Source organism: Pholcus phalangioides, unplaced genomic scaffold (assembly GCF_987345545.1).
Source record: "Pholcus phalangioides strain wild (caught in Gottingen) unplaced genomic scaffold, Ppha-v1.0 ptg000030l_1, whole genome shotgun sequence".
In the NCBI taxonomy this organism is placed as follows: Eukaryota; Metazoa; Arthropoda; class Arachnida; order Araneae; family Pholcidae; genus Pholcus; species Pholcus phalangioides.
The window spans coordinates 699,974-714,548 of NW_028301620.1; the positions used below are offsets into that span (position 1 = coordinate 699,974).

At 38.0% G+C, this 14,575-nt stretch overlaps 1 protein-coding gene across 1 annotated transcript in view; it reads left to right on the plus strand.

Moving 5' to 3' along the window:
- Positions 1-14,575, plus strand: part of LOC149067416 (5-hydroxytryptamine receptor-like) — a 173,725-nt gene that overhangs the window by 60,451 nt on the left and 98,699 nt on the right. The gene's annotated exons all lie outside the window — the stretch shown is intronic.

The window sequence follows — 14,575 nt, forward strand, 5'->3', positions numbered from 1 at the left end:
TACCCCCGGAGGTAGTAAATTCTAACACAATTGACATGTTTAAAAAGAAATGCAATAAATATGTTGGGGTAAATCGAGAGAGAAGCTCTATTCATATTTAGAATAAGACAATCATAAGTACTCTTTATGGGCATTGTATAATATTTTATCATGCATATATAGTGTTTGTAATTGCATTTTAATTGGGCTGCTGTTTGAAATAGATGACATCCATATTTGTTATGGGCAACTTTTTATCAGCCACTTCGTTGGGAATTTTGCCTGTTGTAGCGTTGTGTTTTGTATTTGTATTTAATTGTAGATCTTTTGTTCGAGGTATTTAATTGTAGCCTTTTTGTGTCGATTTTGAGTTTTACGTAAAACGAAACGGTACCGATACTTATGCGTGTACGCTCGATTCCATCTGGGACTTGAAAATTTCATTTACTATTGCATCATCGACGATTGAATGCCTTTGTTAATTAATTCGTGACCAGCACACTACACGTTATACTATTTTCTCTAAGAAAACAAAACGATTCTTTACTCCCTGTTCTCAGTTAATGAATTTAGGGTGTGAAAGAAAGAATAAAAAAAAAGCTATCGACGAAAAATCGAACGACAACGAAACATTCGTCGTAACAGAAAACGATTTCGTTACGAATAATTTCGCCACATTGCAAACAAACGAAAGCACGCGATACAAACACATAACATATAACGAAAAAAATTTTTTTTTTTTATTTCTTACGCTTTCGATGTGTTATTAGTTTTCGGGAGCCGCACGCCCCTAATTTACAAAGACTAGATAATACCGTTTCGAGATTTTAAATAAATATACGATTCGAACCATTTTCGGGACTCTTCTACCGTAACCAAGAGGAAAATCGATAAATAAATTAGCAAATAGCGAAGAGGAAACATCGAAAAAAGAAGAAGAAATACCTTATAATGAATACTTTTTGTTTCCAAAAAAAAAAAAATACTCGGAAAAAAATTTCCAAAAGACTAATAATAATTCAATGCGGTGAATAAATATCTCAATTACGAGAGAAATAATTCGTGGTTCCGAGCATACATATTCAGTAATACGTACGATGTGCCCAGTTATTTATTAAATAGCAAATTATCTGCGGGAAATAAAATCCTAATGAAAAAAATAAAAAATGACGGCAGGCATCAGAGTGTTCTGGCGGTTCAAATTCTCTTTTATGTTTTGGTTTTTATTAATGCAGGGAAACGATTGAAATTTTTGGCTGCTTAATCGAAAAAATTCAATCGGCGGATTAATCAAACTTCAATACCATTGATGCTTTAAATAAAAAAATTATTCATTTTGCTAATAAACATATTTGCCAAAACGAAATTTAAATAACACAGGTCTGTGATAAAAAAAAATCTTTCTTAAAAATAATTAGTGTTTCTTAGAGTTTTTTGAATGCTAATTATTGGAAAAATAATTAAAAAAATTCCTCACGTCTAGTTTTTGAGATAAATCGAAAATCAAATGTCTATAGTAATGCATAGGTAGCATACAATCCACATCGAAACAATGCGCGGTAAAAAAATATAGTAAATTATTTCCAAAGATATTTCAATGAATTTCATGGTGATTTTTTGGCGCTGATTCCGAATCTGGCATTGATTTTGTCAGATCGGCACTACTTTTTGAGATATAATGAAAATAAAATTTCAATGGTAATACATAAGCAGCATACAAATCACATTGACACTGTGCGTTATGAAAAAATATAGTAAATCATTGTCAAAGAAATTTTATCGATTTTAGGGGGATTTTAAAGTATATCATCACAATGACAGAGCTAGGATATAAATTTGAAGTATGTATATTCATGAAGTGGATAATATAAAAATGAAAACTCGAAATTATTTGGATTTGTGTTATACCCCCCCCCCCCTCCCCTCCACAAAAAAAAAAATATGAAATCGTTTTGCGGAAATAAAAACTTATAGTTATAGAATAAAAATGCTTTGCATTTTTGGAATCGACACTGAAAATAATATGAATATCAGTTACATCAAAACTAAAAAGGCTTTCAAAGCCTAGTTTTTGTAGACCTGCACAACCTATCGTTCATGTCGTGTGCTTTTTGGTATCTGTGCTACTAAGGTAAGTGAAGGTAATATGGCCACATGCTAAGTTTCAGTGATTTTGTCCGAGACCTGTGTTATAAATTGGGAAAAGCAGATGATGTTAATAAATACTTTGAATAGTTGTTAAAAGAAAAAAATGATACTGATCTACATTATATCTCAATGTAAAATATGAAAAAAAAAATAGATATTTCCAAAGAGTTTACCTCTTGGCCAATTTTACTTGGGAAGAATTCCCAACAGTTGAAAGTAACATGGCCAGCGAGTCCTCAACGTACATTTCCCAACAAATTACCGAGCATTTTCACAAGAACTTATTGATTTACAAAAGTTATTCAAGTAAGCAAACTTTTAATCGTGAAATTATATGCAAAAAGAAATATACCCTTCGTCCAGAAAATGAACTTCGTAAGCTTTAACTAAATTTAAAAAAAGAATCCAAAATATCAAAAATTTTTCAAGTTAATCAGGAGACTTATTTTGGACAGATAAATTAATTTTCTTCCTTTAAAGTGGTAGAAATAGGGGGCTGGCCACATCAAATTTCTGCTAAAAGAACTTTATAGTCGCGCATGCACAGTGAATATAGCATAACTGACCATAAAACCAACCTATATATTCTGAGGAAACCTGAAATGAACAAACCGAGCATGACTAGGCTCTACCACATTAGCGATGTAAGCCCAGTGCCCCGGAGGGCGCAGTCATGCCGGAAAAAACTCAAGGCCAGTTAATCAAGGGAACAGGAGGAAACAAAAGTGAAAAAAAATAAAAAAAGGTTACGAAAACGGTAACAATTGAACCGCATACATAAAACTTCACAGAGGCCTATGTGAGGCTCAGTCCAGAATGATATCAGCAACGGTCTCGATGATATGAGCTTATTGTAGGAGTTTGCTATAACCCACTGAATCGGCGACCCAAACTACATCTCCAAGCTTCATGAAGAAATTTCGTACATGTGTAAACATAAGAAGGTAGTAATATTAGGGGATTTTAATCATCCGGGTAACGATTGGGTGAACCTATCGGCTAGGGATCAATATGAGAGAGATTTTCTTAAGTTGGTGCTCGATAATTTCTTCTATCAGCAGGTATCAGAAGCTACTAGGGGTACTTTTCCTTTTGGATTTGATTTACACTAGTTCCGAGAATCATGTTCACATGTTTCGGTTGGAGAGAACTGTTCTTCCAGCGATATGATCAGGTTATTTTAATTAATTTTTTTAGTTTCTTCGCGAAAAACCGAATGATAAAAGAATGGTTTCTTGTTGTCGAAGATTCAACTTTGAACTTTTCACGGGGTGACAAAGTCTTCAACTGTTGTTGCTAGGGAAGGTTAGGCCTCCCTTTAGAGGGTTGGGGGTTCGTGATTGATAAATTCAAAACACAATTAAATCAATTCGAAACGAGTCGAGAGAGAGAAAATAGGTTTTAAGTAATTACCAAATATTATAAGGATTCATATAAAATTCACGCATTTGTACTGAGTTTCAGATGACAATTATTATAATTTCTTAGTGAGATCTCGATTAACGTTAAAAAAACTTACGTACCAGGCCTGGATTAGAAAAATTATATTCACTACATTAGAGTTCTATTACGGATCTGTTGCGGGTCGCCGAGTCAGGGGCTGCGGCGAAGTACAGACGCGTAGACCGAAGATTACCAGAGATTACCCTATACATCATCCAGAGGTGTCGAGTCCGAGCGGGTGTTCTAGGTCTCCAGAAAGGGTGCATCAATTAGGCCAGATAGCTTCATCTCGTCTCCTGGATCTCCTGGGTGATGGCATCCCCAAAAGTGGCGTGGGCCAGTCCACGTCAGTATCTGTTTCCATTCTGAAGACTCGGGGTCCCGATTTCTCGTAGTTGCAATTTCTACGTATTTGCAACCTCAGTTTCACAGATTTAAAGAATTAGTGTTGCTGAAGTTTTGAAATATATGACATCCATATTTTTGTTATGGGCATCTTTTTCTCAGCCACCTCGTTGGGCATTTTGCCTGTTGTGGCGTTGTATTTGTATCATCCCAGGGAATTGGAAGATGCTAATGTTGTTCCAATATTTAAAAATTATAGTAGAGAAACCGTGTCCAATTATTGTCCAATGAGTTAGACGAGCTCCCTCTCGAAAATTTTGGAAATCATTATCAAGAGGCAATTGGTGAAGTAGATAGATGAGAATGACGCATTGTTAACGGAAAACCAGCATGGGTTCAGGAAGGGGAAGTCATGTGTAACTAGCCTCCTTTGCCTTTATGATCACGTGACTAAGGCTTTTGGGAAATGACAAAAGCGTCAACGTAGTTTATCTTGATTTCCAGAAATAATTCCATCGAGTCCATCATGGGAAACTCTTGAAGCGTTCACATGAGATTGCGATTGGGGGCAACTTGTTGAACTGATAGAGAATCGGGGTTGCGAGATAGGTCACAGCTTGTTATGGTGAATGACGTATTTTCTGATTGACTGGCAATCAGAAACTAGAACACCGGCCGGCATCGCACCACCGGACCTCCGACCCACGCAAAGGACCAGCAAGAACACCCAGGGGGACTAAGGTCCTATCGGACCTACAGCAGAACGGCACCATCGGTCACTCCCCGTCCATCGGATCAACGGAGAAGAACCATTCGTCCACATCTCATCCAGCGGTACATAAAAAACCATTATCATTATTGCACTCAATCCCTAGTAGCTGGTCAAGTGACCAGTCTAATCCTATTCTGGAACCTCTCCACATCAAGCAGTTGCATCGTCCACCTAAAACGGTAACAAAAAAAGTGCACGGCACGGCATAGAATAATAACTGTTGGGGAGATTTAGAAGTGGGAATTAACAACAATCAGCATAACGGACTTTGTCCAACATCACAGTTCTGCAAAGGGGGACCACGCGATAACATCAATATATACAGTCGGCCCGCCGTATTCGCGGGGGTTACGTTCCGGAGGTGACCGCGAATAACCGAAACCATAGGTTTTTTTTTTGTATATCTCGTTTATTGAACATCAGGAGAACAGGGTGACGCAAGGATAGAAAGTATATGTAAAAGAGGGTGCAGATGTTTTCTTGAAAGAACACTGTGATTTCTGTTTGCCGTTTCTTCTTCATATCATGAAGTATGTTGGAGTGTGTTTTGATAACATTTCCTCTACTAATTTTTTTACATGTGAAGCACATACCATAGAAGGATCTATGTCATGGAAATAATCTATTGCTGATTTAAACTTGCGAAGCCCTTCCGCTACGTTACATATGTTGAACTGGTCTTTACTTCTTTACCTTGATCTTCTTCATGGAAACTTACCATGGTACAGCTTCAGTTTCAGGAGCAGTCACTCAGCTACATTAATTCCTCTTCGGTTAATGTCCCTGAATTGCTATTAATTTTTAGCTGTTCAATTTCTTCTATACCCATATCATTGAACCCTTCTCCCCTCACCTGTTTCGCTAACGTGACAATGTCTTTTATAATTTCCTTGGAAATATTCCAGCTGCCTCCTGGTCGGCAGAGGCTTGATCGTAAGTGATTTTTTACATTATCCAAATCTTAAACCTATGAAATCAACCTTTACTTGCATAAAGTTCTGATGAAATAGACGTTTCACCAGCTCTTTCCTTTATAGAAGAGTAATATTTTTTCGCCTTTTAATTTATAATATTACAATCAATTGTAATACCTTTTCTGTGGCAGTCTTGACCCACAAAAAAAGTAGCATTTTCTCTATGAGAAACACATGGGTCCCGTAGACAATGCAAAGTTTTCGCTACCATAGGTGCAGCTACAGCCTCGGCTGATTGAATTTCATAGTCCTTTTTCTTGATATATCTCACCGCCTGTAGTCCCTGGAAATCAAAGTTCAATCCTGTATGCAACTCAGTGTGATATTGGATATTCCATTGGTTCACAGACCAAAACTAGACAAAACAAAATGAATATATATGAATGATACATGATGTGGAATAATAATTCACAGGATAATATATCAAGATATCAATAAAATATGTATGGTGAATCACACAAAGGCGCACCCAGGATCTGAACAAGTTGGTGGGGGGCAACTCACGGCACCAAATTGATACGCCAATCACTACACTCCAATTTCTCCTCCGGGGGGGGGGGTAGCCACCCTCCTCCACCGGGCACGACCATGTGGAGAATTATGACCATAAATTGTTGGCAATAAACATAGTAAAAAAAGCAATTCAAAAATAATATTATTCTCAATACAGTATTATATAAGAAATGAATCGTATGTATATATATACGTTTCTGTAAATTATAATTAATTAATTAATTTATTTATTTATTTATCTCAACAGGCTAAACCCAATTACAGAGATGGGAAACAGACGGATATAACAATACAAAAATACAAGTAATGAAAATTAATAGAAAAGCAAATAATAATAATAATAATTCATCGAATTTACAAGTTAAAAATAAAATCAACAAACTTAAAAAACAAAAATATATACGCGCAACGGAAGCACACATTGAGAATTCGGCATGAGGAAGAAAAATGAGAAAACAAGAATATAGTATATATACAAATTCATAAAGCACCTAGTGGAACATGGAATCCTTTTGAAAAATATCTGGGAATTTTGCGAATACCGCCTGGCAGTCGAGTGGTTAGGGAACTAGCCTCTCACTGTGCAGGTCTGGGTTCGGGCACGGACGTCTACTAACACAAACAAATTCCCTGGACGGATCGTGCTGATCCCTTGGGAATACGTGAGGATCACGTTATTTATAGTTTTTTATTATTAATTCTCCCGTATTAAAACGCTTGTGCGCTCGCAAAATTGGTGAAGCATTTAAAATGTTCGTGCGTGGACGAAGTAAATAAAAAACATTTCGGTAACTATGAACCCGTCGCTCGCGAGATGGCACGGAGATATTAATTAGGCTCGTCAGATAATATTCATCGATTCTGCCGTGAAGAACTTTGTGAAGGAATGATAGATCTCGCTTTGTACGTCTGCTATCGAGAGATGTCATCTTGAAAAAAGAGAGAAGATCCGAAGTAGGCGCATCTTTGACGTACACACCAAAAGTCTTCCGGAATAATGACCTCAAAAACTTTTCAACGTTCAACCCGTACGCTCATCACTGCAGCAATATGGCCCCATATCACTGAGCCATACTCAAGTGAGGGTAAGACGTATGCGAAATACACTCGTATAATCGCTGGAACTGAGGTGAATGGCCCAGGCGACCTAACGAGAAAGCCAAGTGATTGTTGGACTTTGACAAGACGAATCAGCGTGATCGCTGAAGTTCAAATCACTCTTGAAAATAGACCTAGCTATACATTCCGTGCAAGATAGACATAAAAGGTCGGACTTAAGCTATGCAAACATCAAACATGGCTCCCGCTCTGTCCCTTGTAGGATATAAGCAGGCTACCTTGCGGCTGGGCCATGCTGGAAAAAGAAAAAGCCCCGCTAGCCACCAAGACCACGGACCGACCTCCGATCCACGCAAAGGACTACAAACACTAACACCAAACATGGCCCAGCTCTGAAGCAGATTAATTAGCGGCTGGGCTATGCTGGAAAAACTCTCTTGATGTCCGGGCTCGGCAGGCATCCCCGGCCCGTAAGCCACAGGACCCGACCCCGCCGAAGCCCCCATCGCCTCCGACTCACGGCAATCACACCCCCAAAGTCCCCGGAAACCCCCGTCGGCCGCCAAGGAACCCGGGTGGATCGCCCGCAAGTGACCAACGAAAACATCCCGAGCCATCCGCCTTTATAACGCTTACGTCTGCCTTTGGATAACGCTTACGTTATCAACCACGCTTTATGAAAATATGAAATATTTTTAATGGCATCTTACGTGGTGCGCCAAATACGAGAAAAACCTTTCGATAGTTTGTGAGCAATTGAAGTAACATTCCCCCAATTGATAAGTGCCCTACAGAGCCACTTTAGTGATCTCTAAATGTTTCGCGGATACAAGTGATCTGGAAATGTGTCCGGGCCGCTTAAGTGCTTTGAAACTGTGCCACGCATCACTCAAGTGATCCGTGATTATGCCGTGGATCACTTAAATAATCTGAGAATGTGTCGCGGGTAACTCGAGTGATGTAGAACCGCACTGGGGGCCGCTGAAGTTCTCTAAAACTATGCCACATGCCCCTCAAGGGATCTCTAAATGTGTCAAGGGTCGCTTAAGTGTTCTGGGTCTGTGTCTTGGGTCATTTAAGTGATCTGAAAATGTACCAAGGGCCGCTTAAGTGTTCTGGGTCTGTGTCTTGGGTCATTTAAGTGATCTGAAAATGTACCAAGGGCCGCTTAAATGCTCTGGAATTGTACCACGGGTGACGTAAGCGATCTGCAAAAATGTACCGCATAGTTCATTAAAAAAAAAAAAAAGGTTTGAGGACGGCAGGCCGCATCAGATAACCCACAGAGACATATTTGGTCTGCGGGCCAATGAATGAATGAATGAACGCCAAGGGCTCTGCCACGGGACTTATCCCGTTGCCGAGATTTCTTCCAGCCCAGCTTCGTGGCAGAGTCTGGAACAAAGTGAGTGCACCTAACAGTCTGAGCGTGTAGCTAGTGCTGTGCTTGATATTTCAGTGCTGCCATCTGTACTTCAAATTGTGAGTGAAGTGTAATGATTGAATATTTGTTACGTTGTAGGCCTGTTGCTCTCTGTGGCGAGACTTTTTAACGGGGAGATCGGCTCGCATTCGCGCCTTGAAGTTGGAAACCACAGAAAACCAACTTCAGCCGACCACCACTGTGGCGCCGGTGTGGTCTGCGGGCCAAGGGCCTTTATGCGATTTACCATATATGGCTTAGAGGGTGGGTCGAATGAATTAATTAAAGATAAATTTTGAGTTCATGGCCTTCAAATACCAATGAAATTAACAGAAAGTTGTTATAAATTAACATATGAAGGTATTTTCTTACGAAATGTCAATAATGTCAATTAAGAACTGTTTTTTGTATTAAGATATAAATTTTTGATCGGGGGGGGGGGGCAATCGCCCCTGGCTTTTGAAAATACACTAAAAATAGTATATTACGTACATTTAGTACATGTTGTTTGCCCCCCCCCCCCCCGGAAAAAGTTGAAATGATGGCCCTGCACGAGATCGTATGCCCCCCCCCCCGTGTGTGTCTATGACCCCACCAATATGCGTTAGGATTCAGAGGGACAGAGCTGATGACAAAATTTTGCTGACGAGGGGGTAGGAGTTTTGCTGACGGGGGGGGGGGTGAAAAACGGCTCCTAAAGAACAATTCTAGGTTTTAGTGCCGCAAGGAGTTTTCCTCTAATAGGGTTGTGAGTAAATGGAATGACTTAATTCGGGGGAGGGCACGACTAACGTTTGAAAAGAAATAAGATAAACATGTTGAGAAAAAAATCAAGAAGCTAATGATGAATCTTAAATAAGACAACCATAATTTTTTTGAGCAGTTTATTTATATTTTATCATAATTATCTGTTTTTTATTGCTCTCATTGGGTTGCTGTATAGTTTAGATGTACACGTTGTCTTGTAAGCGCTAGCAGGGTCTTTATCTCATCAACCGTCTGTCGTAGAGGTATGACTCCAATTTGAAAAACTATCTACTGGCGTTCAAAAATCACCCTGTACCACTTTCGAGAGTGAAAATGCAATGTGTAACTACATACAAAATCTAAATTTTTATACGGTCCCCCTGTGCTCTGATTTACAATCAAAAAGTTATTGCCTTTTCTCTCCTGATGCCAACAAAAAAAATTCTATGTTTACAAGTGACATATTCACTGAGATATTAAAAGTCGAAAACGGAAGAAACGGGAAAAACAGCATAAAATGCGGATAAAACGGGTTTTCCGCATTTTTGGTGCTGTTTTTCCCAATTTTCCTCCTTTTCTGAATTCGAATATCTCAGTGAATATCGCATTTATAAAAGTGGAATTTTTTTGGAATCAGGAGAGACAGGGTAATAACTTTCTAACTGGGTTTTTGGGCATACGTGAACTGTATAAAAAGTTATTTTTTTTTATTTTATTGACTGCAAAACCCCTTGAAACACGAATGACTTGTGAGTACTACACGTCATTTGAAAACTTTTTCCGTCAGGAAGTTTTCCTCTAAGATCAACGGTTCGCCAGTCTTACTCCCTGTTTGCTAGGCATCCTGTATAAAAAATATTGGAGGGATGTTTCCGTGTAGTTTTTATCGTATTTATCAAAGTGACCATTTAATTTAGGAAGCATGCATAATCGACAGTGTAAGCGATAAATGTTGTGATATTTGTCAAACTTATCCGGATTATTGGTGATTATGCTTCACCACCAGTTCATCACTACTTTTACCGCAATATATTGTATATATTACAAATCTATATACCTGCATGAGAATCTATCCTCGGTATTCATATGTTACATCTATCATGTTAAACACTACAAGGGAAAACAATAAGAAAAGTGATGTGTTTTGGCAGTTCATAAGAATGACTTTATATATTGACCACAGCATACGAAATGAAATATTTATGTGACATGCATGATGCGTGGAAAGAAAAATGAGACATTTGGTCATCCATTCACGCAATTTCTGAAAAGCCATATTAAAAAAACAATCAGCATTATTATACTATTACAAAGAAGAGCAATATAATCGATTTGGCATATGCACATTGATGACAATCTTAAATGTGAACGTCGTGTCAGAGGACAAAAAGACTACGGCCTGTAATTTATAAATTTTATCTCAAACCTTGCTTGAATCAAGTCTTTTTTTTACTAACTCTTTCTTACTACTGTTTTTCACTCCCTCCTAATACATGACCTCACTATTTGGGGGGTTCTGACTATCTTTCAAACCTTTTCCCTATAACCAGCCTCCCTAAACAAAAGAATAATCACAAATGATTTTCACAACACCATCAATACAACTCCATCAAAGTCTTTGAATACTTATTTTGCACCAATTATGTTTCTTCACATCTAACCTCCTGATATTCAAAGGTCAATTTTCATTACCTTTAAATCCGTATCGCTCTTCAAGTAGACTAAAAATAATTTGTATTCACCACCATTAATTCATAAAGCACTTTTGAAGATACACATTCAACTTATCTCATCTCAAAATTCTGCAATACGTTACCATCAAAAATCACTCGCAATACTAATTTATCATCCTTTAAAAAAACGTATCGAACCATAATTAATCTCACTTGATAGTATAGAAAATTTGTTTTAATGTTTCTTCGTTGCTCGTGCACTTTGTTTTACAACGTAATAATTGAATTTATTTCCACGCTTTCATTTTTTTCTAGCATTAGCAAATGTTTAAGATTTTAATTGACGCAATATGAGTGTGAAATTGTTACTAAATTGCTCTCCTCTGTTGCCATAAATTTACTATGCATTCAATATTATATATTTATCATTTTTTTCCGTTCATTTTTTTTTATCCATACTAATTAATTAGTTAGCATTTACCAGAATGGGTCATCTTTCTTGACCCCTTGGTATTTTTTTTCTCTATTTTCTCATGTTGTTCCATTTGTATGATAATAATAAAACTGTAAAGTTAATACAGGCTTTTTCACGGTCGGAGTTTATAATAGAGTCCATACCTTACGGGCTGTTATGCCGTGTTTGAGCCTTCTTTAAAGCAGACATTTCGTCCAGTACTGCGGTGAACATTTTTTTCAGTGCAGATTTTGACAAGCAAGGAGACGAAGCGACTTACGGAGGATACAGATAAGATATTTTTCCATTTTTTCTAACGAGCTTGAGGTGACCACCGATAGACAGCGCCTTCATTTCCAACCATCTCATTAATGACAGTAAATTGCAATGAGTGACATGGACAGAGATGGTGTTTGGTGAAGTAGTACGACGGTTAAGAAACCAACACGTCCAAATTCCAATCCTCCATTTAAACTTGAAGTCTTCGATCTTCACCCCACCCAATCAGAAGCCGCCGTGTCAGACCAACATCGACACGTCACTTGCTCGTACAAGTACTCACATCAACAAGGTTGATTCTTGCGCGTCTTCAGCAAAAATGTCAGTTTATGACAGTCATCCAAGAAGGTCGTTTCGCCTCCTTGCTGGTCGAAAACTGCACTGAAAATGTCCACCGCAGAAGTGGTGGAAACGTCTGCTTCAGGGAAACCTCGAACATGGCATAACAGCCCGAAATGTATGGGCTCTATAATAATAAAACTATATGAATTTGAAAGTCGTCGTTTGGTTTTCTCTTTTAGAATCTTGAGTTGAAAACGTTGAAGATTTGAAACGATATAAATATGAGATATTCGTTATAAGATAATGTTATCTCTTGCTCAGCACACCATCTGAAGAGGGTATCGAATCCTCCAAAGACGACTGACTACACGCTTCGTAATGAAGTCTTCTTTGGTTTTGTGTTTGTGTGTCACCGAGTAAGTTTCCTGTTTTCCCAGGGGAGCGACCATAAAAGCTGATTCGCTCGCGACGTAATTAGTAGGAGAAAGGCAATATCTTGAAGGAAAGCGAACGAAACACCTCCTCTCGCCCTTATAAACGAGAACGTTCTCCCTGGTAAAATCAAACAAACGTCGACTTTGCAATAATGCTGCTGTGTTGACTGATGTGGAAATAGTCTGTACAAGATTCTGTTCTTGATTCCGGCAGCGCTAATATTTCCTATGTAGCTTGGAGTTTGAACATTGATGGAAAAAATAAATAAATAGGATACCGTATATTTGGAGCGATCGTTATTTCAACAGTGGACGACGACAACAACAACATGTCAAAGGGCGTTTTTAATTATGGGGCAAGACTTGTATGTTCTTATCCGTCGACGATCGATTAACGACGTCTCGAAAGGAACCGCCTGTAAAAGCTTCTTGTTCCGACTAATTAATCTAAAACTTAAGATTACGCCCCTCCGAAAAGATCGAGCGACGAATCAATATCGAGCCCCACTTCGACAAGCACAAAAAATCAAAAATCACGATGACGAAATATCACCAGTGTTTTACAGGGTGTCATGTAAGTTCTAATGCGGCCTTTACCGCATCAACCATTCGTCACATGATATGATTCTAATTCTAAAAATGCTCAAAAGACGTTCACCCTGTACCACTTTCGAGAGTAAAAATACAGTGTATCAAAAAATAAAAAAAAAATCGAACCTTGATTTTATACGGTTCCCCGTCACCTGACTTTCAATTAAAAAGTTGTTGCCTGTCTCTTCTGAGCCCAGCAAAAAAAATATACGTATTTTTAATGCAATATTCGCTGAGATACTTGAATTCATGATTCAATTCAATTGATACTCTTAGAAACGTGAAATTAATTTTTTTTGGCGTCAGAAGGGAACCGGAGCAGCAACTTTTTAATTGGAAATTGGAGGGCAAGGAGTTCGTATAAAAATTTAGATTTTTTTTATCTTGTGCCACACTGTATTTTCACTCTCAAAAACGGTGCAAAGTGATTTGTGAACACATTTTCAGCATTTTTTAAACTGGAGCTATATCTCTACGAAGAACGGACAATATAAAGGTTGCATTAGAGCTTACAAGACAAAACTACAGTTAAGAGTAAACCCCCCCCCACCCTTCTTTATTTCCTAATGTTATTTGCATAATAGAAACTTCTGCTGTATATATGTTACCGTTAAAGTGTGAAAATCGTTATTCTATAGAATACCTATTTATTTCATGGAATAACTGATCGAGTCGGTTAAACGTGAAATTCACTTGTATTTTATGCTTTAATAACGATCTACACTCCGTTAAAATGTATAACCGCGGTCTATTTCAGGCTTTGGTCGATTTACAGTGGAATTGGCCAAAATCACCAGCCAATTCTCAAACTGGTCTACATCAGGCTTTGACCGCAACATAAATAACATGTTGTATTCCAAATGATTCTGTCAAATTTTTTAGTTTACACTTTAATGTATATTATTAGTTACCAATAGAATAACACCTATTTCATAGAATAACTAGTCAAAGTGAGGAAGTCCGTGTGCAGAAAACTACCAGTGGTGCGACAATAATCATCAAATAATCAGGTCAAATTATTGTTCTATAACTTCCTTCAACTGACTTGATCAGTTACTTCATGATATATATATATATATATATATATATATAAAATTGATTTTCTGTGCCTGTGTATGTTCTCTATACAAATAATTTTAGATCGATCGTCGCCAAATTTTGCATATATACCAAATGGGACCCGACTTGAACGATAGGCTACTTTAAAATTTCGTCAGCCCAGGGCAAATGCCCCAAACGGGCAAAAAACTGTCCGGCAACAATGGTTTTTTGGGCCTCAACAATCACTTTCCGAACGTTTACTTTGGTTACCGTGGTTCCCTAGCAATGCGTTTCAGACGTGTATATGCCTTTACAACGGTTTGTCACTTCTTTAATCCTGTTAGTATATGTATAATAGTTTATGCCTTTATAATGGTTTGCCACATTTTCAATATACTCTCAGTAATGAGGTTTTTTG